Source organism: Athene cunicularia (genome assembly GCF_003259725.1).
Source record: "Athene cunicularia isolate RWA chromosome 11 unlocalized genomic scaffold, athCun1 chr11_part2, whole genome shotgun sequence".
Taxonomy (NCBI): domain Eukaryota; kingdom Metazoa; phylum Chordata; class Aves; order Strigiformes; family Strigidae; genus Athene; species Athene cunicularia.
The window spans coordinates 1,465,209-1,491,667 of record NW_020799114.1 but is presented as its reverse complement, the minus strand read 5'-3'; the positions used below and the strand labels follow the sequence as shown (position 1 = coordinate 1,491,667).

The following is a 26,459-nucleotide window of genomic DNA, read 5'->3' as shown; positions in this document are numbered from 1 at the left end:
ACCAAAGTCTTTTAAAATAAGATGATTTTTCAAGTTAAATGTTTAATTTATTTGAACAGAAATATTTCTAGAGGTGCCTCAAGTAAGAAATTGTTTAACATGTGTTTTACAGCCTTTCCAAACTCTTCTAATGGTCCTGGAGCCTGTCCACATTTGTTGAAAAAATGTAATGTTTGAGCTTCAATTTGTCTATTATTTCAGTGTGATGTTTCAAAGCTCTTTAGGAGAAGAGAAGACATCCATATTTCAAGCTATTTTTTTCAATTAATATTTGAAAGAAATCACTTTTTTTTTTAATGGGAACTTCCTTAATAGCCACAGAAATCAAACTTTCTTCATGCAAATCTCTTGACTGAGATCACTTTCCACTGACACATTTCTTTTCACACCTTTGCACGATCCCCGTTTATGTTTCTAGCCATGGCACCGCAGACCCACAGCACAGGAGCGCTTCCTCCCCCAGCACCAGTGCTCCAAAGCGAGGAAGGACAGGGGCAGGGATCGGCCGATGATGGCACCCAAGGCTGAGCTCCCATTTAAGACCCTTACTTCTTGACTGCATACAACCAGATTTTATTTTTTTTAAACAATAAAATATATATACTTAAAGACTTGGACTCCTTCCCTTAGGTTATGCTAAGCAACTGGAAGAGACAAAATAAAGCACTAGAATAAAAATTTTTCCAAGACAGGCTACTGTTTCCCCCCACGTGAAGGGCCCCCAGCATCCCACCCATGGGCAGGCACTGCAGAGCCATCACAAAACTTCTGCCCAGCCCAGGGCCGCCACGGCACCATGCCAGGAACCCAGGGGCTATATAGCCCAATTTTAATAAAATGGACTATTTTAGGAATTTAAGTGCATGTAAATGTGATTGCCAGACACTAGACAGACTTGAAATCCTTTATTTCATTCCGAGCATCCACAGGCACTGGAGCAGAATGCCAGGGAGGAGGAGGAGGAGGAGGATGCAGAACATCCCAGCATTCACCTCCGTGAGCTGAGCGGGGCTGGACCTTCTCACCAAACCATCACAGAGGTGAAATGCTCAAAGTGCAAGTACTAACAAACCCAACACCCATGTGCAGCTTCGCTTCTACAAAACGGACAGGTGGGTATTAAACACCTTGCCCATACGTGCAGGCAAAGCACGGCCAAGCCCAAGGGCACCCCAGCCTTCCACAGCCACAGGTAATTTTCTATCTGTGATGCTCAAATCAAGGAATATTCCACCCGCCAGCAAGCCATGAGAAGTGCCTCATTTTCACTAAAAGATAAACTCTTAGCAGCCTCTACATCTCCTCTTCTGACTCCGACTGCAGCTTTGTCTCCACAGAAAGCTCCTGTTCATCTGAATGTTCTCCCCTCACCAAAAAGAAAACTCAAATTCGGAGAAAGGATTTGGAAGGGGGTGTTTTTAAGAGACAGACTTGTAAATGGTACATTTACAGTGAAAGGAATGTAGAGAATGAGAAACAGCCAGCAAGTGCCTACGTTTAACACAAGCCTTCAGGGATGTACGTAACTCGGGGACAAGCTGAACAGAGGCTGCTTAGGACCGACGATGTGCAACATCTCCCATAGCATTTCTCATGTATTTTTAGCCTGGTTTCCTGAGGAAACGAGGCCCACAGCTGCAGCGTGCCCACCTCTCCCCAACACACAGCCCAGCCTGAAGGAAGAGGGGCTCAGACAGACGAGCAGGAGCCACTCACCCCTGTGGGAAGGTGAGAGCCCGGCCACCACCTGTCCTCCCTGGCCGGCCACTGGCCACTTCGGGGATGCAACACGTCCTGCCAAACATGGGAGGCTTTGGGGAAGTAATACAAGAGGGAGTCAACTTTATAGAACGAGGACTGCGTTTGCTCAGAAACAAAGCTACCCAAATCACCATGGGCTAAACTGTCAGAAGGGCTCGACCAGAGGCACACTCCTCACGGTGAGACCATTTCTCCAGATTCTTGTGTACTCACAACCTACAGACATCTGTACAAGCTCTGGGTGACACGACACCCACCCCGAGACCACATTTACTCAGGCACAATCCTACCAAGATCTGTAGAAGTTGGTGGGTGCACCCAGGCCAGGGCTTACCAGGCTCTTCTGCAACACCCCCATACACTGCACTGCAACCATCATACCCCAGGACACCACAGCTGGGGATGGCAACAAGTCATTTACTGTCACTTTAAATCTCACTGCAATCACAAACCAGTAGGCCAGGTCTAAAATGTGGTAAGTCAATGTTTTCTTTTTAATAACGGCACATCACTTCCTTGGGGAACTGTAAAAACTGAAGTGCTCTCCACACAAAATCCTAAAAGCAAGAAATCACAACACACAGCAAGATCTTGAATAACTTGTCACTCTCTGCCCTATAAAAAGTGAATGGAACAAAGTCAGAAAAATCAGAAAATTTCAAGAAACACAAATGGACACAAAACCAGATCAGGAGAGTCCCTGAGCCAGAAACCTTCCTATTGCATGCACCAAAAGGGTTACCTGCACCGAAGCTCGGACATGTTATTAGAGAGAAAACATTTTATAATGTGGTTATGCTCAAAAGCAGTGAAACACTATGTAAAAAACAATAAAACACAGACTAGGAAGAAAACGCAAGCTGAGGCTGGAGGTTGGTGTTGGAAAGGCAGTGGGTTCTCCTGCGGTCCCTGGCAGCGTGTGCGGGCAGGGCAGGAGAAGAGCACCCGCTGCCCAGCAAGCTCCCCCTCCACCCACTGCTCATTTAAAATCCGCTGAAGAAAACAGTAGTAAAAATTCTTCTGCCATACCTGAAAATATCAGCCCTTCTTAAAAGGTCTTCCTACCACTAGATTCACAGAAAGTACTTCGATGACTACGTTAAATAAGCGAGCGGGTTTGAATTCACTTCTGCCAGAAGGAAATGTGCTGCAGGAAACTGCGATAGCTCAGGTGCATGTTAGCTCCTTGTGGGCACTCTTGTCTACTAGTTTAGAGGAAAAACCTCACAGTGTTAGAAGATACCCAAACTTTGGCTCTTCATTCTGAAAATCACTTACAAACAAGTATTTTACCCATCAGAGAGGTGGCCTCGCATTCCCAGCTCCGGCTGGCCAGCCTTATCAGACAAACCCATCCCAAACTGACTGTTAAGAGTGAAATTTTGCATTTTCCTCCTCTGCCTCCCTCTTCTGCCATCCCCTTCCATGCCCAGCAAACCCTCACACATGCCATCTCCCAGGTTTCTGAGCACCACCAGAGCTTGTTTATAATCCTTCTTCTTGCCCAAACCCGAAATATGAACAGGACTTGCACCACGAGCTGCGGTTCTCCTGCTGCCACAGCCCTGCTTGTGGGAAAACTCAATGTAAAAAAAAAAAAATAAATTGCCAAATCAGATGCTAATTTAAGTGGACAAAGCCATGAAGAACAGAACCAACCATCTAAGAAAGAAAACACTGGAAAACAGTTAGCATCAATACTATACTACTCCAAACAAATTCCCGAGCCTTCTGTGTGAAGGAGGAATCACCATTACCAGTCCAAAGAAGGAGAAACTCGTCATCCCCAGCCTGGAGGGGACAGGGGACAAGGTCTGAACATGGCCTCAGCGAGGACTCCTGGTTAGGAACTGATAGAGACCTGGCCTTTGCAAAAAGAAATGCAGTTAACCAGTAAGAGGGAAGGGCTGGGGAGCCCGTCTCGATATCTGTGCTCAAACGAAAACACTTTCATTAACCCAACACAATCGTTTGATGAACGGGCACCCACGTGCCGCTGGCTGTCCTGCCAGCGCCGAACGGACGGGGCAGAGCTCTAACGCGCTCCCCGAAAGGGGGCTGGGTTTTTGCTTATAGCAACCCTGCAGAATACTTGGAAAGCAAATCCAAAATATAAGGCAGGGCACACATCCTGTTTTTCTGAAGCTATACAGTTTCTCGGGTGTTATAAAAATGATTTGCCAGCAAGCAAGCCAAATGTATTGGAAAGATACAAGCAGCGCCTGGGGTGGAAAGAAGGTGTTTTTAGCACGCTCGGGCCAATTAAGATTTCAAAGGTTTCCAAGCACACCACTCCTCTTAACCCAACAGAAGGAAACTGAGTTTAGCAACTTATTTAGGGTTTCATTTGCTAATTTGCAAAAACAAGGAGAAATCTTCCTCTGCTCTCCAGCATCTTGTTGGGAAAGCTCTTGCCAACACGCGGGTGTCGCTGCCAACAGCTCAACCCGGCGTGACCCAAAGTTCTCCCTCCCGGTGCCGGCGCTACTGCGGCGACGCGGGGAGGGAGCGAGACGCGCTCCGCGTTTGCGCGGAGACAGCTGAGAAGGGTTTTATTATAATCCTGACATCACATTTGCTGTTAAAATGAACCCAGTAAAAACCCACGATGCACTAAGTGACAAGCCAAGTTTAAACCAGCCTAGGCGCAGGTAACGGAAAAGTTACCCCATGGTTCAAGTCCGAAAGAAAGAAGTTGCACATGCGCTAAAAACTGTAACAAATGAAACCTCTAAGAACTAAGGTAGCCTATTTTCCTCCTTCCCCTCAACACAACTAAAAATGCTACTTTAAGATGACTGTTCTCAGTTTTAGCACTGATGATAGCTAGGTCAGAAGCCAGCCTTGGAAAGTTTTACTCAGCAGCAGCTTTAGAAACCATAAATTATCTTTAGACTAAGTTTACACACTCCCCCCTCTACAGCGTGTGACTGCCAGCTCCCTTTCTCCAAGCTTCTCTTTAGACACCACAGACATGCTCCAAAGCCCGGGCACAGTCTTCACCTAGGCACGGCAGGCTGAGGCAGAGAACGTCAGGACTGCTTTTGCTAAGGCAAGTAGCAGACTAGGTCTGAATTCAAGACTTTCGACACAAGGCAGAGCTCGAAGGCAGGGCCAAAGCAACAAAGCCTGCAGGGATGCACAAGCCTCTCGAGCTGCATCGCCAGTAGCTTCACTTCCACCGTGATGTGGGAAAAAAAAAAATATCAAGTGCAAATCAAGCAAAGCTGGGTCTCTTTGTAGGCTACGTCTGGAAAGTTTAAAATGAAGATGACTGGTTTCGAAAACTTTGTTTTGAACTGTTTCTACAAATCTAAACCCAAAAAAGGTAATAGAAAATGTTTTACTAGCTGAAGGGTTTCTCCTTCCCACTTGGGTCTATAGCAGTGACTTGGCAGAAACTTTAGCTCCTGAGAATTTAAGTTACAAAACCTGAGAATAAAACCATCAGATGCATTCCCCTAGAGTGAGTCCACACCAGGACACAAGTGATTTGCAACACAGAGCCCTAATCCAGGCCTACGGCTTCACATCCTTGTAGTCACAGAATGGGCTGATGTGCTGGTCAGAAAGGTAAGCAACAGGACAAATGCTACAACTGAAAAGGCTGAAGTTTGGGATTCTTCCTTTTTCCTCAACATTTTTGTGCGCTTAGAGAAGCAGGACACCACTTTGAAACAATCCTCATCAACGTATGACAATAATTTGTGTGTACAGGAGCAAATCTACCAAACCCGAACACAGCCCTGGAGCAGCTCATCCAGCGGTGCTGGTTTAGGTCTAACACCGAGGTACCCCCAGGTCGGCCGCGATGCCAGGACGGAGTCTGTCTGCAGGAGACGCAGCCGTGTCCTCGCCTGACACCGTTTGGGTGCTCGAGGCGAGCAGAAGGAGTCGTGCTGCCACGGCTTCACTCCTCCCCGAGTCACGGCCGGCCTTCGCTGAACAGCGCTGCTGACAGCAGCTGCCTCTTCCCAACGGCACACCAAACACGGGCTTATCTGGCTCCACAGAGTTTCAGACAGGCTTTCAAGCATGGTAGTGTTTGGGGACAATTCCAGCAGAAAGGCAGATGTTTGATTCAGTGGCTGGCATTCATAGGCTAAAGTGAGAACATCTGCCACTTCCCTCCCGAAGTGAGCTCCTCCCATTAAGAGACATCCTGCATCTGAAACCATATTTCTCTAATAATTCCTCCAGGGCCACGCGGGAATGACCCTGACACAGTCCAGTGCATAAAGTTTCTGGGGATGGCTGGAAGAGGCAAGTGGCACACACGAGCACTCCGGGAACACTTGCAGGGACTTAAACTGTCCTGATGTTTTAACCCGACGCAGATAGGAAGGCCTGAGACATACTTTAAGCTGAACACAAACCCTCAAATGATGTCAGGCCATGGTAGGGATCAGAAATTAATGAAAGGTAAGGCAAAAATCTTCCAGACAGGGATTAGCTGAGAAACCCCTGCTGGGAACTAGAGTGAGTGCCAAATTGTGACAGGAGAGATTAATACTTTCAGAGGCATTACCACTACAAAACATCTGAAGAAAAAAAAAAAATGTTTTTCTAGAATTTTTTTTCCTCCTTTGGAGTTAACAGTAGTTATCTGTCACATGTATGCAGAGGAAGATACAACTGCACCCAACAGCAGCCAGACTGCTGCCCAGGTATTTTTAATATGCATTCCAGCAAAGGGCAAGTGATTTCTCCGATGCCATATATCATCGCTAGGCAAAAATTAAGATACACTAGAGATGGTTTTACAGGCGTTTTTTGCAAACACTCATTAAATACAAGAAAATGATTTTCCAGAATGTTCCAGAAATGCTTCTAACTGGTCTTCTCTGTATGTTAATAATGCTTTTAATGCAACAGAGGTACTGCTCAGTTTACAAGCTCCAACAAATCCCCTTCAGGCAGGGGTTTCAACAAACACGAAGTACGATCCGTAAACTTTATTATCAAAGGAAAAAGCCTGAAAAAAGCCTTAGAACATTCTTTTTGCCCATTGTCAGAAAATTCAAGCCCTTGGCCACATACCGCATTTTCATTTTCTTGCGCACTCTTTCATATCTGGTTTTGGCACTGCCCCTAAGAGGGCTTTGACTCGGGATCTGTCCACACGTTCCAGCAATAAATGACACTAACTGGAGTCATTCTTTAAAATATCTGTCAGATATAATTCTTGCACTGTTTCGATTCTCACTGACTTGCCCCCACAGTGCTGGGATGAAGTCATAAATTATATGTTCTGCCACTCAATTTTCTTTGATTGTTTGGTAGAACCTCTCCACTAATAACCAGTGATCATCAGCCACCTCGTGGCTTAAGTGGTTTCCAATCATGAAAGATTTATCCACTGTGATTTCCAGTCAATCGCAGAGACACTGAAATGGCTATCAGGCACTCTCATCTCGAGACCACAAGACGAGCAGACAGACTCCAGAGATGAGGGAAAGCAGATCAGAGTGCTGACTCCAGACACCCAAAAATCAGAGAAAAGCTGCAACAGCTGCATATAAAAAAACCCCAAAGTTAATCTTCGTAAGGAAGTCATAGCCCAGGACCAGAGGCACAAACTCGGCTCTACAGAAACTCGCCTGGGTCACAGCGGAGGCAGGGGCCCCTCCAGAAGATCAGGGACATTCAGGGAAGAACTGTCTGCTGGGATGATCAGCAGAGAAGCACGTTCCCTACCTCAGGCAAGGCAGCACATCCATGAGCAAGGGCAGTGCCCCACAGCAGCCTTCAAACTCCCCGCTGGAGAGCCACCCTGCGTGTTAAATGCCAGCTACCACGAGCGGACAGGACCCTCCGCCATCAGGGGAGGAGAAGCGGAGCTGTCCTCTGTGCACCATCTTTGAGAGAACATATTCCTCCCAAAGATCAGGCCCCTGAAAGACTCAAGGAACAGTCTTTATCCTCCAATGGAAGGGAAGGCTCTGACCTGTACGGCTGGCACTACATGAAAAATAAAGTTGAGAAAGGAGAGGTAATAAGTGCTAACTACAAGGCTACTCAGATGCAAGCTGCAGATCCACCCACGAGCATGAGTTAAACCCAACTGCATTCCTGCCGGGCTCTTTGCTCCCCACATCCAGTCAATACTACCTGGAGTATGACATGAAAACCTGTTTGCCTGAAAATCTCACACCTGCGGCCCCAGAAGTAAAGCTGGAGCATCACTGCGGTGCCTGCTGCTAATTGGCACACCGAAAGGGATCCATCCATCGTGGAACACTCAGATGCAGAGAAAGTTCTTCAAAGGAGAGAACTAATGTTTGCACTGTATGCTGTCTCTTGCTCACGTATATTAAACAGATTAAAATTCACTAAAACTAAGCAGCTACTACTGTAAGCATAAGAGATTACTGAGATGGACTAGACTGTCGACACCAGATACTGACTGCAGGCAGAGTGCACAAGGGGGGACTCCAGTGCCAAGTGGGCAAGTCAGGGCAGGGCCGTTACCCTTACACAACACTCTCCTTTGCACAGCTATTTAAAAGCAGCATAACATCGCAGCCTCACCGAGACAACAAGGATGCCTGAATCACGGGAGAGCGCTATGGGGAATTAATTGCTCCAGAACGAAAACTAGAAGAGTAAGCACAATTTATTTTGCCACATTCTTAAAATGAAATAAGAAAACATTTAAACACTACAGCTTATTTAGATAATACACACTGGAAGACATCTTTTACTGCTGGCAGCTTGAAAGAAAAGAACATAATTACAATTCCAAGCATGAAATGAGCTCTCTTCCACACATGCCTGAACCAAGTCTAACTGTTTCACCAGCTGTAGTGAATCAAAGCAGGCAGAATTAAACAGAAAGAACCTAGAAGCAGCAGCTCTTGATGCCTTTAACCTAGTAATTGCATGGCACCTGGATCCGGAAGGACTGCAGAGGATTTAGCAGTTGCAGATGTGCAGCTGATGTGGTGCACGGAGCATTTGATCTCCCTGGAATGCAGGACCCCGAACAATGCATCTGTGTGCTGGCCCACCACACACCCGGGTGTGGGCCCGGGGGATATATAAAAGCTAACATTATACTGCAATTGAAAAGAAAAAAGCCACAGCATGAGCTTGACTGTTGTTTAACTACAAGAAAAACAATAGCAGCTTTGGTCATAAGTATCTGCCAGAATGACCACTAGCCACTTCCAGATACATTCTTTGTTCAAGGACTTCAGGACTACTTGCTTCATCAGTCACCTAAAAAAAAATCAGAGGTACAGAGGGAGCTACCAAAACTAAACCCACAGTGACATCTGTATCTCCAACTTGCAGAGAAACGGTTACAACGGCTCTAAACCAGTTATTAGCATTATGCCCCTACAGTGAAATCAAGCGCCGAGTCTTCCCACTTCTGAATTTCAAGGGTGACGCAGGGTCCGCTCATCTCACACGTCACACCGGTTTCACATCTGCCTTCTTCAAAGGGTGCAAGTCCTCACAACGCACCGTTAAATAAAGTAATCCCAGCTAAGCCCCTTCTCCTGCAAACCCAAGCGGGGTTTCACACACGGAGCCTGGGAAAGCCCCCAGACTCGGGTGCTGTGGCCTCAGCACCACATGTATGCAGTGACACTGCCGTCCCTCCAGCCAGAGCACTTACATCATCCACGCAGCAAAACAAAGCTGAACAAAGAATAAAAATAAACTACACAGGAGTTAACATTGTTAGACTAAGAGTAACTCTAAGCTTGATCCTGTATTTGAATAGAGATTTCCACAAGAACTTAATTCTTTTGAGATGAGCAGCTGTGAAAGCTGCTGCCTGTGTTTCTGCTGGGCAATGAGGGGAAGCCCAACCTGAAAGGTTTATGAATTTATTCTGACCTGCGGTATCGCCGAGGCTATCAATAATCTTGCCAGTACAAAAGCATCAGTGCTGCTGATAGAGAAGTATCTTTAATGTGCCCAGGGAAAAGAGAAGATGACAACTCTCTCAGCTGACAGAAGTGGACATTTCCCCTTTCAGTTTGTATACACACACATTCCCGTAAGGTTGTTGGGGTTTGAAACAAAAGCAGAAGTACCAGCACAGTCACCTAGGGCAGCGCCACAGAACATCTTGTGTTGCTGCACAACACTCCCCGCGCCTTCACAGCGTTTTTCAGACCAGCACCGAGACCCCCCCATGCGCTCGCCGGCCTGCGAACACAACACAACAGGCAGGTACCGTGGGGGAAGCTAGACAGGGTGAATAGCACTAGATGCCTGGCTGTTTAATTATTCCCCATAAATGAAGTTAAGCAGCATGCTTCAATGCCCCAGGAGCAGAGATGCAGCGACCTGACGACAGTTCAGAGCCCAAGCATAGGAACCGTGCCCATATTTCGGAAGAGCTGCTCCCCGCCACCCACCCAGGGCATGGCCAGGCCTGACTCTGTCCTCTCCTCCCTCTCTCATCAGTATTTCCACAGCAAAGACTTCACCTGAGAACAGCCTGGCACCGGGATTGCTGGCTTAAGGCTGTGACCCCAAGAGAGGACACAAGCAGCTTGAGAGGGATGGGTGTAGTCGTCTGCTGTGTGCACAGAAGGCAAAAGAAAAGCAGTTTATATTAAAAGGATAGTTTAAGGTCACTTTTGTATCATTTTAGCTAAATCCATATGTAACATTAAAATTTCAGTGATTTCAATTACTGCAATATTAGCTAGTGCATTAAACTGCATATTAAAAGTTTAAAAATAGGACTGGCTAGAATAAACTAAAACTAAGCAAACTGACAACAAAAAAGAGAAATATTCTTTATAAAAATCACAGAAACCTTAGTGTACATTGATATATATAGATATAGATATATGTGCATATTGACTTATTCTGCTTTAAATCATCTCTGCTGCAGTGATCTTTCCTTCCCCATTTTTCAACCCCCAAAAGAATTACCGTTTCTTTCCAGACAAGAACTTCTGCCAACATTCTGGAGGGCTGAAGTCCAAACCACACATAGTTCAACAACAGCAGAGTTGAACAAAAAGGAAAACTATAGCTTTTTTTTTTTTTAATTATACCTTGTGAAAGTATGGCTGAGCAGGGGAAAAAAAGAAGTCAAAGTCATTGATTAATGCCAGAGTAATGAAGAAGGTTTATAGCACACTGGAATATATATTCCACTAAGTTTATCAGATTTATCACCATCCTTTAATGTCTAAACTCAAGGTGGTTCTACAGAAAAGCATACGCTACTCTGCAATTCTAGTACTAAAATATCTTAGAGTCCACAAATTAATACTTTCACAGGCAAGGGTTTCATAACTAGGTCAAAGCAAGGGGGTGAAATTTTAAATTCCTACTCACCAAGCAGAAAAAGGCAGGATCAACCTCCTTTCCCAGGGATCCCCAAGGTTTTAACAGGGGAAAAAATTCCAACTTTGCAAAACTGCAAAATACAGTCCTCTTTCAACACCTTTTAATTGAAGCCTCTCCAGGACCACGTCTTGAATTATGACCAAACTCCCTCCTCAGCTACAGACACAGCTCTTAACTGTCATCATCAGAAATGCAAGGTTTTCAGTAACAAAAAAAAATAAATCTAAATCTGTATCAAGAGGTAAAGCTACAAAGAATCACAGCAAGAAAGGAACTGGAAAAGCGCAAGTAGTAACTAGAACTACTCTACGGTATCTGACAGACTTCACCGGGTTTTTACCTTCAAATGTTAAAGCCATGAACACTTACGGTTTTCACAAAAAATGTCTCGCTACTCTGCCCAGTACACTCTGTCCTTCTTGTTTATATCCAAGAGTTGTTCCAAAGAAATTTAATAAGGACTATACAAAAAAAAAATAGAGTCCAGTACTTACTTCATTCCTCTGAGCTACTGTAAATTCAATATGAATATAGAAACTATTTCTGTGAGCAAAGGAGAGCTCTGCATGGGGAAGACTTTTAACTGAGGTTTCACTAACAAAAGCATTGACTTTGAAGTGACACCCAGCCTTAAAGCCACCAGCTCCTCTGGGGCAGGAGTACTGGTGGCAGCAGAGTATTCTGAAAGCAGCTGGACCTGCCTGCGACCCCGGCCACAAGGACGCAGTTTGTATGGTAGCAGTAGAGAAAATCCCTGTAATTGCAATCGAATTTGAAGCCTTCCACCGCTTAATTTAGCACTACAAACCAGTAAGTCCACGTCTACAGCAGCACCTTGGAGATCTCCAAAGAGCTGAGAGCGAGCTTCTGCAGCACTCGGAACGCACCACCAATAGGTGATCAAACCAGCACTGTACCGCTTCCCTCACAACTACTCTGGTGTGTGCAAAACCATCAAAGTTTAGCTTTTTTGTTCACATAATTTGCTTGCTAAATTTTGCTACAGTGCCCAGAGGCATTTGGGCATGCAACGCTGAGAAATAATTACGCTTCAGCCAAGGCATGCATGTTGCACAGCGCTCTGCGAACACGTCACCGGAATTCCAAGCTACTATTATGCACAACTCATTGCTCTAGTTATCTGTCTTGAAGATCTAATTAATCCTCTTGCTCATCATTGCCTAAGCTTACAGAGGAGTGTCTCAAAGCTTGGTGCCGTTTCACAAGTATGAAAAACACCAGATGAAGCAGCTCTGAAGATGACTGTGGGAAGAGAGGCTGCCAATCCGTGTTCTTCTCATCGGCGCAGGTCCGAAGCCTCCCCTTCGGCCCCCCCGGCCCACACTCCTTCCCGCTCACGGGAATTCGCCCCAGTAACAGGTATCGTGCTACAGGAAAGCCAATCTGCGCTTCAACTTTAATTCTGGATGACCTTGAAATAGGGGACATTTAAAAATACATATTCATGCACGCATACAGCTGCACAGGTACACCCAGAGCTACCGGGATTTTAAATGCTTTCCTTCAGCAAGATTGAGGTCAAGGGAATGAGGAAAGTTTCTCTATCTTTAACCATGCTTTCAAGTATATAATTCATATTTTCAGGTGCTCCTTCCATTAAAGCACTAAATAACCAAGAAACTGTAGGGAGAAAGGAGAATTTAGCTGTGCGATACCTCCCCAAATGCGAAGCTCAGGAACGGTCACGTCCCTGCTACCAGCTCATTTAGACAGAGCTCTCCTTTTAGACTGTTGTAAAAGCATCATTAAAAACTAGAGGAAAAAAGAATTCAGGACTGGCCAGCTGCTACATCCAGATGCAGTCCCAACTGTTGACAGGAAAAGAATATTTTTTTTTTCATAATTTGTTTTCATAGTTTTTTGTCAAATTATTTACTACCTGTTGTCATTTGATTCTGACTCCATGTAACTTCTGTATAGCATTACATTTGTGTCGTGTTGTCAATTAACATCTTTTATAACACAATAAGACATAGACTTCCTATGAGTCTCTGGGGTTAGTTGCTAAAGATAATTCAGGAGCAGTGGAATTGGTTTATTCCTTTATTATTACCCAAGAGCCAAGAAAGCTTTCATTAAGCCTCTCAGAAGTTAAAGTTCCAAAGCAAAGCTTTCCAATGAATGTTTTTCCACTAACCTAAAATAAATTTCTGTGAATATTTATTTCCTACATTATCTTCAACCAAAATGTGCATTTCTATTACAACAGTTAATTCCAATTAAGAAAATGTTGAAAGGCTTCCTGCAAAACACAAATACAGGATACTGGCAAGACTACAAGAATGAGGTAAAAACTACTGAAGACAACAAAATAATTTTCTTCTGACTGCGTAACATAAAAAGGAAGTATATTTCTTATATGACACCAGCAATAAGTCTAGGTCCAGCAGAGAACAACCAGAGCTATTCAGTGGTGACCTTTGAATGCTTATACCAGTAGTCTAAAGGCTGAAAAATTATATAAAAGGACAAATATGACCAAAAATCAAAGAACTCCTCCTGCCACACCTACCCACACCCAAACTGACCGGCTCCTCTCATTTTTGCAGTTCCACCATTATTTTCCCCCGTGCTAGTTTGCTGTCGGCGTCCAGCCAACTGCTCGAGCTCCGCTACGCCAGACTGCGCGTCAGCCTTGGGGAGAAGCTTGAGGTGCCCAAGCACATAAACACCTCCAAGTCCTCACACTGCCATCCTGCCTTCCACCAAACTCAGACACAAACCCAGCATCGGGACTTGCACAAAATTCAGAATTAAGGCTAAATGTTATCAGCTGAAGCCGAGGAAAGTCACAGATAACGAACCTCAAAGACACCTGAGCTCTGCCCTGCTGAGGCCAAGCCTCTCTGCAAGGTGCATGACTTCTAGACTAACAACTTGCCCTAAACAACTCTGAGGTATAGACGTATTAAAATTTTCTAAGGGTACACGAGGAATTGATAGTGGCATGCCAAGTCCTTCTTTATGGCAGCTACAGCTGCCAGGAACAACAGTTACAACCTCCTGGGATTCCTTCTCAATCCTTAGAGCCCACTCCTATCCTGCAAATCCTCCAAACCATTAATTACAGCCAGGACTAAATCCTCCAAGAGCTTCCCTGGTTTTTCATCATACCAGGGCTGTTGCCCTGCCGTGACAGCAAGGCACAGGACCCACCCTCACGCGAGTGCTGCTCCCAGCCTTGCCCAGCACCCGGTGCTCCCAAAGACACAGAGATACCAGAGATACAAAGGGCAGTAGCATGTGCCCAGCCCTGGAACAGAGCTGGTCAGGTTGCCACCGCTTGGATATTATTGCAGGATAATACAGTATTTTTACATTATAGTATCATAGGATGAGTCCCAGACACATGCATCACAAAATCCAACAGTCCTGTCAGATCAGACAAAACCCAGCTTCTAACATCAGTGGCAAGCATGCAGATGGTGTAAAGCTGGGCAAACTGGCCATCGCCTCGGCAGAACCCTTCAGCATACCCTCTGCAGCTTAGATAACCACCAAAATAAACATTTGCAAAACTGAACTCCAGCAAGACAGTAAGGAAGAGAATACAAACTCTGAAGAACACCCAGCCTCGGGCTGCAGAGGCCTTCTGTATTAAAAAAACATCATCCCTACCCGCTGTGTGACAGCACTGGAGAGAACCCCAGTAACTGGGATCTCACATCCCCAAACACCAACATCATTAACTGATGTCAATCCACTTCAATGTTGCAGTTTAAGTCCAGGAGTGAAATCCCAGCCCCGGGTGGCTCAGGGTACGATACGCAGCACTCAGTCTGTCTGTCCTACAAGCAATGCTGTTTTCAACATTCCTGACTCCCACACGTCAACCACCAGAGCTGCCTCCAGACCTCTCCCTCTGCGACCCCAACTACACCCCAGCAACTGAACATCAGAACTACCAAAGCCAGCCCACTGAGATTATTATTTCACCAGGGCAAAAAATAAAAAATAAGAATCCATGACAGGTTTTACTTGCGAAAGCAAACACACCATCCATTTACAGTGGCGATTTCTTAAAATAAATTGTACACATGCCTACCATCTCCCTTCCTCTTTAGGGGTGGTTAACCCAGAAAGGTGAAGTTACACAAGCACATTCCTGTTTGATAAGGGAGACCCACGCGCTGACTTCACCAGAAATAGCTGTTGTGCTCCAGAGTAACTGCCGTTATTGGTAACTATTTGAATTTAAATTTCTAATAAATTTAGATGAAAGATTAAAGAAAGAATGTCGTTCTGCCTTTCCAGCACTGTGGAGATGCTTGGCTTTTATAACAAGGGAGCCCATAAAAATAACAAGGGAGAAAATTTACACTCAAGCTCCTCAAAAAAATAAAGCATGAATTACTGATTTTTGCAGCTACTTAGTGGTAGGAACAGATGGTTACAGGCAATAGTATTGACAACTTAACAAGCTACCACCCCCAAAGGTGAGCTTCTAAGTCTGTTCCAAATTCAAGAGTTAAAAACATTACAGCTGAGACCGCCGCTCTCAGGGAAAGCGGAGTTTAGCCAGTCCCACAGCGCCTCGGAAATGTGCTTTACTCACTGCTGCCTTCTGCCCCAGCCCTCACAAAGGGCTGTGCCTTCCCAAAAACGCCCCGACGCGGTTGCCTGCGACCATCTGCCCACACCCGGGATGAACCTGGGCAGTGGCAAAGACAGGCAATGTGGATTAAACAGTTCTGAGGAAAAGCAAGGCTTTCAGCATTTGTCCACCAAGCCAAAGCCACTTCTGAGGATAGAAAAGCCAGGCATGCCAGCTTCCCAAAACGACCAGGCACCGAGCCAGGTTCTGGGAATTCGAGCCCCTCGGAACCTCTGCCTTTGCCTTGGTGAGCATCGACACCAGCCTGCACCCCCCTACTTGATCAAATGTCCACAAGAAGATCCAAACTTCCGCAAAACACCAAAGAAATCGCTTCTCCTGGCTCCTGAACATCCCCAGCAACTGGAAACAATTAGTCTGTCCAGCCTCAACCCAAGACCAAACACTAATTAAAACATTAACTTGTTAAGTACAAGTCAGAGAAGTTATCTTTGAATTTCTGGAGAAGTTCAGCAACTATAAGCCAGGGATAACATGCAGCGTTGCAAACCCTGTCAGAATACCCAAGTTCTCAAGCATCTAATTAAGCCAGTAATGAATTAGACTGAGCCTGCAAATCTCAGCCCTTGTTCTCCTGTTGTTCTAAAATTAAAAATCCGCCAAGAACGTAACCAATGGAACAGAAATAACGATAATGCTTTGTCTGCATCTTCACACAACATTTAAGACTGACTTCTCAGGTTCGTTTCCTGTTTTTATCACCAGTCCCCTTCCAAAGACTATCAATAACCCATATCCATCGTTCCACATTTGCTTGCATTAACAATATCCCCCTTGCACATGTACAAATTAAACCGCCTGCACCTCTCTGTTAGAACATCAGACACTTCGGTGGTTCAGCCAAACCACCTTCCACGCAAGGTTTCTGTAAAATTCACACTCCCTTTTCTCCTGGCATTTTACACCACCCAGGAATGATTCCCACCCTGAGGGGTGTCAGGCCGCTGACTTGTACCCGTCAGACACCGACTGTCCCACCTGCAGCTCCACTGAAGATGCCCAAGTCACTGATGCCTCTCCCTCAGTATTCTTGCAACAGGAACACATTCCCTCAAAAACACTAAAAACTGCATTCCCCCCCTCTTAAAAAACTCGGGGATTTGAATGTCAAAAATCACCAAGCTCACAATTATCTACACTACTGTTTAAAAGAGCAAAAGATAAGGGAAGAACACCACCCGAAATCATCATTCATTCAAGAAATACAACAGTGAGTCTGGTCTTATCAGCAGGCCTTTGGTCTGCAAGCTCCTTAGGGTACGAACAGATTGCACACCTCTTGCTGCCAAACGCATCATCTGCACTTAATCACAGCATGATGGATATCTTCTGAAAACAAGCAATTTCAGCCATATTTTGTGTAATCCTGCCATTCCACTCTAAAGCCTGTCATCTCCCATCCCAGCGTCACTTCCTCAGGGCAGAGACCGTAACTTCAGTCCCTTTCGAGAACACGCTTTGCTGCTACAGAAAAACCCTCATAAGTGAATAAAACCATCAGCCCAAACCCCGCACCTCACTCGCCACCCCAGAACCTGCCTGAAAGCACTCCTGTTTTCAGAAGAGGTCACACCCAGGAAGGCCGTTGCACAGCGATGGAAGCCGTAACCAGCCGCTTACACACCAAATAACCTACAGATTGCCTTCCTGAAATCGCGTCCCCACGTGTCGCCCGGGCTGTACGCCTCACAGGAACCTTCCCCCGTGCAGTAACACACACTGCCAGTTACTGGAAATGATGATCCCGTGCACTGTCTACGTTAGAAGCTTGTTTTAACTAACTTGTTCCTAAATGCAACTGTGATTTTTCAGTGTAGTTTAGATGATACAACACCACAAAAATCCTAACTCAAAAGGTATACGTCTTAAAAATGAGGATTTTTGCGGTCATAACGTAGCCCCTTCAGAGGATAAAATTATTCAAAGACAAGTAAGAGGGGGGGAGGAGGCAAGGAACAAACCAACTCTTTTCCTTCTTTTTAGGTAACTATTGCCACAGCTTTGTCTCATGTTCAGTCTGGAACAAGAGGAAGGAGGACTGTTTTATTTGGCTGTGCTTGCTCTTACCAAGAGCTCCTTTCCGTGTCATGGTGAACACACGGATCAGAATTACACCCAAAGAAGCAAGACATTTCTCAGAAGAGTTTCTGCTTAGCTCACATCTGTTCATTAAAGGTGCTGTGCTGCACATAGGGGCCAGGTTGGCTTATTAGCAGTGGAAAGGTTAGTGAAAGTGAATTAATCTAAGTGCTCCACTCTCCAACATCTGACATGCAAGAAAGGAGCCTCCCTACCTACACTTCCCCTAAAAGGTATGTTCAAATTGAGGGCATGTAGGTGGCATCTGCCAAAAGTGGCAGGTGAATAACATTGGCAATTTAACAAATTCTGATAAAATACAGAGAACTGTAAAAGCAGCAATTCAAACACTCAAATCAAATGCTTACGCTGAGACTACATCTGGGAAGGCAGGTTTGTCATGGGGACAGGAGAAGGATTTTAAACCCACCAAGAAATCTCGGCTGGCAACACAGCCACCTCTGCTTAACCTCTGCTTACATGTGAAGATACAGCTTTAAAAATGAAATTTAGGTTGTATAACTTTAGCACTGTCCACTACAGAACACAAAACAGACAAACAGAAACCTTTACTGCTCATAAGGCTGTGGAAACACCCACGGCTCCAAGCGTGTACAAGCACTGTGTCAGAGAAGAGCACTGGGTAGGAAACGCTCCCCCCCCAAGTCACCCCCCCAGTCCACAGCCCTTCCCAGGCTTAGCCACACACCAGCACAAACCCAGAGAGGGCAGGCTGAGAGCTGGGGGGTTCAGCTGGAGGAGAGAAGGCTCTGGGGAGACCTTAGAGCAGCCCCCAGGGCTGAAAGGGGCTGCAAGAATGGGAGGGGAGATATAGGACAAGAGATCATGGTTTTAAGCTGGCAGAGGGGAGATTTAAGTGAGGTTTAAGGCAGAAATTGTCCCCTGTGAGGGGGGTGAGGCCCTGGCACAGGCTGCCCAGAGAAGCTGTGGCTGCCCCCTCCCTGGCAGGGCTCAAGGCCAGGTTGGACGGGGCTTTGGGCACCCTGGGCTGGGGGAAGGTGCCCCCATGGCAGGGGGGTGGGACTGGCTAGGCTTTGAGGTCCCTTCCAACCCAAAGCAGCCCGTGATTCTATGAAAGTGCCTCATTTGAACCACTCCAGACAAACCTGCACCTGAAGAGCCACCCAAGCTGCTTTATGGCACTTCCAAAATCTGCATTTTTCTGAGAGGAAGGGCTCCACCATTTCAGGGGTGGGGCGAGGACCACAGCAGAAGTCAGTCAAACCCACAAGCCACACAGCTCCACTTCTTTACTGTTAGATGAAACTATTAATTTCACTTGCGCATGGCTTCCTCTCCCCTCTCCAGGCCCTACTTCATAACACAGCAGCTCCTCGCCCCAAAAGCCAACACTTCTGTACCATGCCCCTGAACCACACAGAAAGCCTCGCCGCTCAGCTCTGCTGCCACCAACACGCTGAAGACAAAAAAAAAAAAAAAGTACGCTGTGCTTCTATTGTGTTATCTTCCAAGCCCTCTAATTTGGAAGGGATAAGAATTGAAACACATGGAAAAAAGCCAGAAAGCTCAGAACAACACTTCTATGCGAAGAAGAATCTTCCTTGTGGAATACTAAGCTCTATTTCCCCCAAAGCAGTAAAAATTGAAAGCTGTACATGAACACATTTAAGAACATTAATAGAAAAATACCAAGCCGTTAAAGTCACGTTCCACCTAAACAACACTTCCATTATTGCAGCATCTGACTTTGAGGACAATTCAATCCTGGACGCATGTACTGTAATTGCTTTTCCACTACTGGCCTCAGCTCTACAATTGTATCCTTCTCGGGAGGTCAGAACAAGGCATGGCTGCAGCTCTGAAAAGCAATTCTGTTTAGCAGCACTGCCTTATTCATTCTTTTAATCTTACACCTACATATTCATTATCAACTCTAAAATACCGGTGACAAAACTGCCATCAAAAGCCACTGCAACTCCTCTGGTGCTCAGAGAAAGCCCTGACCCCTCTCTGCTTCCCTGATGATATGTCAGGAAAGCACAAATCACCCCGGGGTTGGGGACCAGCGCTAAAACCCACGGAGGCACCGAGCCCCAGGACCAGCCCAGAGCCACGCAGCCATTTCTTGCCGTCAACAGGCAAAAAGCAGCCACTGTGACGGACCTGGAAAGCACCCATCCTGCTCCCTGCGGCACGGCGCTGCCACGTCGCAGCCATTCGGGCTACACCAAGGCAGCATCTCCTGCAGGTGACTGAACTCCCCTTTTTCTCCACCTGTTTTTGTCAGACCTCTGCTGTTTGTTACTACAGAAGGGGGGGGGGAGGAACAAAACAACGAAACAAAAAACAAGCCTCTTTTAGAGAACTGAAGGTAGCAATGTTTGTAGCAACTCCTGCATTTCACAATAGGAGCCATCTACCAAAATGGAGAAATCTCAGACTTTCATAACACTTCCTGCAGCGGAACAGGCCCTCTGCTCCCTCCCCACAGCGTTTCTGGTCCTCCTGCTACACCAGCGCAACTACTTCTGGGTCAGCAGACCATGCCACAAACAATCCACCAACATCTCTAGATAATTCTGTTTTAAATGCAGAATATCTCGGTGACCAGGTTAACAGCACACCATCACCAATGGCGGTACTGGCACATGTGATGGGAACAAACCACCTCGCAGGGACTGAAACACCCTGCACCGGGTTTGCAACCCAAGGGAAGAGCACAGTGGAGGTTCTCCAAGTTCCTTTCCAGCACTGAAGTTTTATTTCCATTAGTCAAGCTATAAAATGTGGACAGAACAGAGCAAACACCACGAGATCTTACTACAAAGGTAAGCCTGGTCCTGAAGATCAGGCTCCTCAGTCTCCTTCAGAGGGGAATCCAGGCAACATCCTTTGCAGCAAGGTACATGCTGGTATGCATGAGAGAAAAAACCTGAAACACCTGTTTTGTGCACCAGAGCATTTTCCCTCGAAGGTTTACAGCAAAGACAACCTCATTCTCATGGTCACGAACGGAGGAGTGACAGAAGCTGAGCGCTTGCAGATACACCTTCTCCTCAGACAAGGCAGAAGCGGCACATCCTCACTCCGCTAGCTGGGCACACAAGTCCCAAGGCACCCCAGGGTTTTACCCATGCACACCATAAGGAGTTGAAGACAACAACAACCTGCTTCTTAGGAGAAGAGGTTTTTACTCAAGCGTGGGCCAGACATCAATTCTGTTCAACCTACTCAGAGGATGGCATAAACAGCACATCAGTGCGCTGGTGGTACCTGCAGAAGCTGTGGTGACTGTGCCCGCCGGAGCCTCCCCACCAGCACAAAGCCTATGAGGTCACCTCTACAGTTACAGAACATGTCAGAATTGAGGCTTTTTTTTTAGCCAATGCTAGGGGAACTTTGATCTTCTCCTCAACATCTCCATACTGCAGTGGCCCAGGAATCAAGCAATTAGACCCTGGACCAACATGCATTTTAAGTAATGCAGCAGTCTGTCTTTGCAGGATAAAAACTTGTATTACTGGAAAAAGTCACTTAACTATCATCTCCCAGGGCTCACAAAACCCACAAAGCCAAATCATTTTTCTTGTTGTTTCAGAAGTCAGAGAAACATCTGACTTCACAGTAATTATTTCTCTGCCCTGTATGAATGTTTTGTCACATCACACATCCTCAACCTTCATCTGTCAAGTTTTTCCATCCACGATTTCAGCTAGACCCATAATCAGCATAGCACGGCTTTATATAAACAAAGTCCAAAACATCCAGACAGAAAAGGGCTAAAGATGGACAAAAGCATGCCTGGCAAACTTTTCTAAAGGGCAGCTACCATAGCGATGCAGTGGGTAATTTAAGATCTCAGTAATAATCTGAAAAGATATTAGTGGCCAAAAGGCAGGTCATGCGGACAAAAGGCCCTGAAGAGATGCAGTCTGTCATAATGCTCTATAATCTACCAGGAAACAAGTTGTTTTGCCCAGTGGGCAAGTACAGGATGTAAATACATCTGAATGTTTAGTAAGCTTTCATTTAAGTGAAAGGTACTGCAATTAATACTATCCTGGGTTTAAAAGTACACTTTGCACCCAAAGAAAACCACCATTCACTTCAAAACTTAGAATGAAAAAAAAAATCTTTGTACTGAACTATGAAATACAATAGGTAGTAAACAACCTGGTTTGTAATTGGTGTTAGGATTCAGTTCAGTTTTTCAGGGGACTGCAGAGCACCCATTAAGGGGAGAGTTACTGCTCGCTCCAGAAGGGCTCACACTTGGTACACTTTCATTACTTAGCTGCTGCAGAGGAGAGTTACTGATGCCTAGTCTGTTTTGTTTCACTGCAAAGGCTTCTACTGCTATTAATATTCACCAAGGGAAACTGAAATAACATCTTGTCTCCCTCTGAATACCTTGGAATTATTAGGGACAAATTAAACACAACTATTTTTTTTCTCTCAAAATCCAAGACAAAAGAAACCTACCAGCATGCAAATCCACCTGATAGAGCAGACCTGTATTTCTACATGGAGCAACTCTCCTTCAATAACGGCCTTTATCCTAACGACAACTTCAACACAAATAACCCCACTGCAGCATAAACCAAGAGGTCAGCCAAGTACCCAGAGCCCAGGGCAGAAGCCACACGCTGTAGGTTATCCATCGAGAGCCTCCCCCAGAGCGTCCCTGGGCACGCCGAGGGTGACCTTCGACTCTGCACCACAGAGCTTCCCCTCCATAACGCTGCCATGCCACACACTGCAAAGCCAAGCCCACGGAGAGCAGCAAACAACAGCTTCTACTCAGCTTGCAACACACCAAACCGCCAGTACTGCAGAAGAAAAAAAAAAAATCAACAAGAACAAACTCCCTACCAGCTACATCTATCATTTTTCTTCCCAGAGGATGGCACTGACCTCTCTCATCCTCTCTCAAAATGCCAAGGCAAAATTTTTTTTTTTTTCCTAAATTCCACTCTAAGATAGCCTATTATTTCTGCATCTGCTAATGTCACCAAAAAGTTGAATCCTAACACTGAATCAAACGGTAGTCTCAGCATATTGGGAGGTTTCTCTGCCCAAAATGAAACATAGGTGCCATCTGTTTCAATTATACTAATCACGAGGAGACATAACATTGTGAAACTGGCACTTTTTAATAGACTTTTTTTTTTTTTAAAGACATTTTGAAAGTGAAGAGAAAGAAATAAGACCACGATACACTCAAGGTAGGAGAGTATGTAATACTCAGTCAACAGCACCAACAAGCTCCACACTCCGCTGGACAAACCAGTGCTGGAACTGCCCCCACAGGAAAGTTAACTTTGGCTTTCACTGAAATCAGGTAAAAACTTGCTACATTTGAGATGATATCAAAGTGAAAGGGCATCACAGAATTAGACATTTCCTAAGATATCCTTAGTTAGTTCCTTTAAGTTATTCCATGGCAGTCTGCAATTTTTACCTTCAAATTTCAAAAAACAAGGAAAAATTTTAAATAAAAACAACCCACCACAGCACAAACACATCAACATGGACACAAGCAATTGTTATGCAATAAAACAGAAAATTTGGACAGAAGCAAGGTAAATATTTACCGATTCCATAGTTGAAAGCTGTTGTTAGCAGGACATATATTAAAATCCAACAGAGGTGTGTCCCAAAAACGCTGTGTGATCTGAAAAACACAGGAATTAGTTCATTAGTAAATTAAAACACACAAGTTGATTCACAACAAGCATGCTATGTTTGAGTACATGAAGGCTAAATACAAATCCTTGCCCAATCCAGAAATAAACTCTCTGAGAGCAAGTCTACACAAACAGAAGTATAAAAGATATTGTGGAACGTTTAGCAGAGCATCAGCCAATCTCCGTAACTCTCTGATAATAGGTTAAAAGAAAAAAATTTACTTGTCTCAAGGTTTCTGTAACCATCCGTGTGGTTTTATTGTCACCCCCCAACTGTGAGCAACTCATGAATCAACGGATACGTAGGGAAAGGGTGAACTGCCCATGACGTGCTACCAGGTACCCTGTGCTGGTAATTCACTTTCTCAAACAATTTATGTGGAACTACCCATGACACAAGCACTTTCTTTTTAAGCACACCTTGGGATCTCTGCTCTGAAGAGCAGTTCATCTATTACAAACATCTAACATACTTTATTTTCTAAAACAGCTCTTGCCGCACCTTTCAAGGATATTTTTTCAGCTGCAAATTCCCAAAGCAAAACTCCCGACACCGGGCAGGAACCAGCAGGAGCTCTCAGCACCCAAGGCAAAGGGGAATTACCTTCATTAACAGGGAGACTGAACTGGTACATTAAAGTGTTGGCAGACGACTCCAACTCCAAAACCCCGTACCCGAACTCTTCCCCACTCCTCACTGCGCGGTGCCGAGCGCGGCGCGTGCAGCAACCCGACTGGCCCAAGGAGCCTCGGGGCTGCAGCTAAACCCGGCCTATCTCATGACTCACCCAGCCCGGCCTGCATGCCCGACGAGTACGTCCGCTCAGAAATATATTTCTCTCCCAGCCAGAGCAAACTAGTCTGTTCCAGATGAGAACTCCACAGAAGTCACTAGTGTTTGTCGGGCGAGCTGGCCTGCTCCCTCACCGCAGAGGGGACAAGGTTTGGACAGCACAGCTCAGCAGGAGCCTGTACCAGCCATAAGAACAAGGGCAAGCCTAAACTACAAAGCAGCATGTCTGAAGGCTTGCAGCGTGGAAGACCTGAGAGCTTGGGCAGAGCCACATGTAAAACACTGTCTTATCCCAAATTTTTTTTATGTCCGTGATGAACCCAACCGCCCCCAGGTATCTGCTCAGCTTAGCAGGTTCTTTCTTCTAGCTTTAAGGGACCTGTAAATATGGGAAAGAGTCAACATATGCTCCAAGCAAAACCACAGAATTTCTTCAAAACATGCATTAGATGTGTAATAGCAACACCTGAACTTGCACTACGCTTCCACAGAGAAGCAGCTCAGCAAAGGAGCTTTATAAACAGAAAGAAGCCGACGATGTGCTGCAGAGCACAAGCGCCCGGCTGTGCCAGCCAAGCAGCCGTAACCTGAAACGCCGGCACTGGGCCTTCCCCAGTCTGACCGAAGCGATGCTGGTCTGCACAAACAGGTTAAAGGGTTAATCGCCAGCTCGACGCGGTGCTCACTGCTGAATTCCCCACTCCAATTCCCACGTCCCATCGACTCCGTAAACCACACCGAGGGACACAATGGCCAACCCCTGTTCCAGCCGACAATGGAAAATCTGGATTTCTGCCAAATTACCTTTTCTTGTAAAAGGAAAACTTCTAAAAACCAAATTTTATCTATAAACCAAGAAACTCAAATATATGAAGTTACAAGTGGGGAACTACAAAGTATATTCAACAAAACTGCTTTTATTTGCTTGCTCTGTTTCCAGTTGCCCCTTACAGAGCGCTAAAGATTCCTCAGCTCAGAGACCACCTGAACTTACCGACCCTCCTCATTATACTCTGCTTCTTGGGTTCTTTTTCTAAAACCTCTCACACCAATGTCTTTGCCATGGAGCTCCTTTTGAGCAGCCAAGTGCTACTTTTTAAGCCCTCTTTTAATCTGTTCTTGTTCTCCCAAATGCCACCTCCACAACTTCAAGGCCCAGCTCCCTCGTGCCACACTCCAGAGCTCAGTGCTTCTCTGAACAACAACAAATCTAGTTTCCTAGAATCTTTTCACAACTTAACAGTCAACAGGACCGGGCTACATAGAGCTCATGACATGCAGTTCAATTTTATACGTTCTTGCTGCCCATCACTTTACAAACGGCTGGATTTGGACACCTGCCTTCCAACGGGATGGTCCTTAAAGAGCCACCCAGGAGAGACCCCGAGGCTAAGCAGGACAGATACACGGGAGGGGAGATGGAGAACCCTGGGAGAGACTTGGTTGTTTTGAGAAACTTTCACTCCCTGATGAAAGTCGAAGGGAAGATGTCCAGATGAGCAACACAGCTGCATCCAGGGCAGAGCGGCTACCAGCTAAGTTAAGGGAAGCTTTAGGAACCACAGTGAAAAGGATGAGGCCAAAATAAAACCAGAAAACCCGAAGGGACACGTAAGGGTGCACAGTCCTGACTCAAAGAGAAGAAATCCTGCAGCAGAGAAACTTTTCCAGACAAGCAAGAGGTCACAAATGAAAGTTTTCTCTATTTCTCTTTCAAAAGAGCAAAGGAGATGAAGACACACAGCTACCTCATGGTTTTTTCCAAGGCAAGTGACTTGGGGGACACTGAAGGATCCCCTGATGGGGAACTGCAGTTCTCGGGAGTATGACGAGAACACTTGCACAGCATCTTTTCCAGCATGATTCCCTTACCCCTTTTATACTCTTCTCCTCCACAACAGAAGTCACAATTCTAATTAGAGCTATCCACTTAGACATGAAAGATAACCCAAAGGGAAAAAAAATGAACTAAACTTCCAACTACATTACCTAGAAAATCAGTAGTGCTACTTGGTGACAGTGGTGACCCTGATCAATTGTGAACAAAATTATCACAAAGGTCTACAGAAATCCTGTCCCAGGACATAATGATACACAATTTTCAAGATCTATTTATAACTGCTTCCTGGCGCATATGCATGCATATATATATATATACACACACACACACATAAAAATTTTATTCATTACTTACATA

The 26,459-nt window shown here is 45.5% G+C and overlaps 1 protein-coding gene across 2 annotated transcripts in view; it reads right to left on the bottom strand.

The window, feature by feature from the left end:
• The window catches only part of ANKRD11 (ankyrin repeat domain 11), a 127,203-nt gene extending 103,747 nt beyond the window's left edge, over positions 1-23,456 (bottom strand). For both annotated transcript variants that reach the window (XM_026857065.1, XM_026857064.1), the window contains exon 1: positions 23,377-23,456. The gene's annotated coding sequence lies outside the window, so the exon portion shown is untranslated. The remainder of the gene's footprint in view (positions 1-23,376) is intronic.
• Between the last annotated feature and the right edge of the window lie 3,003 nt (positions 23,457-26,459).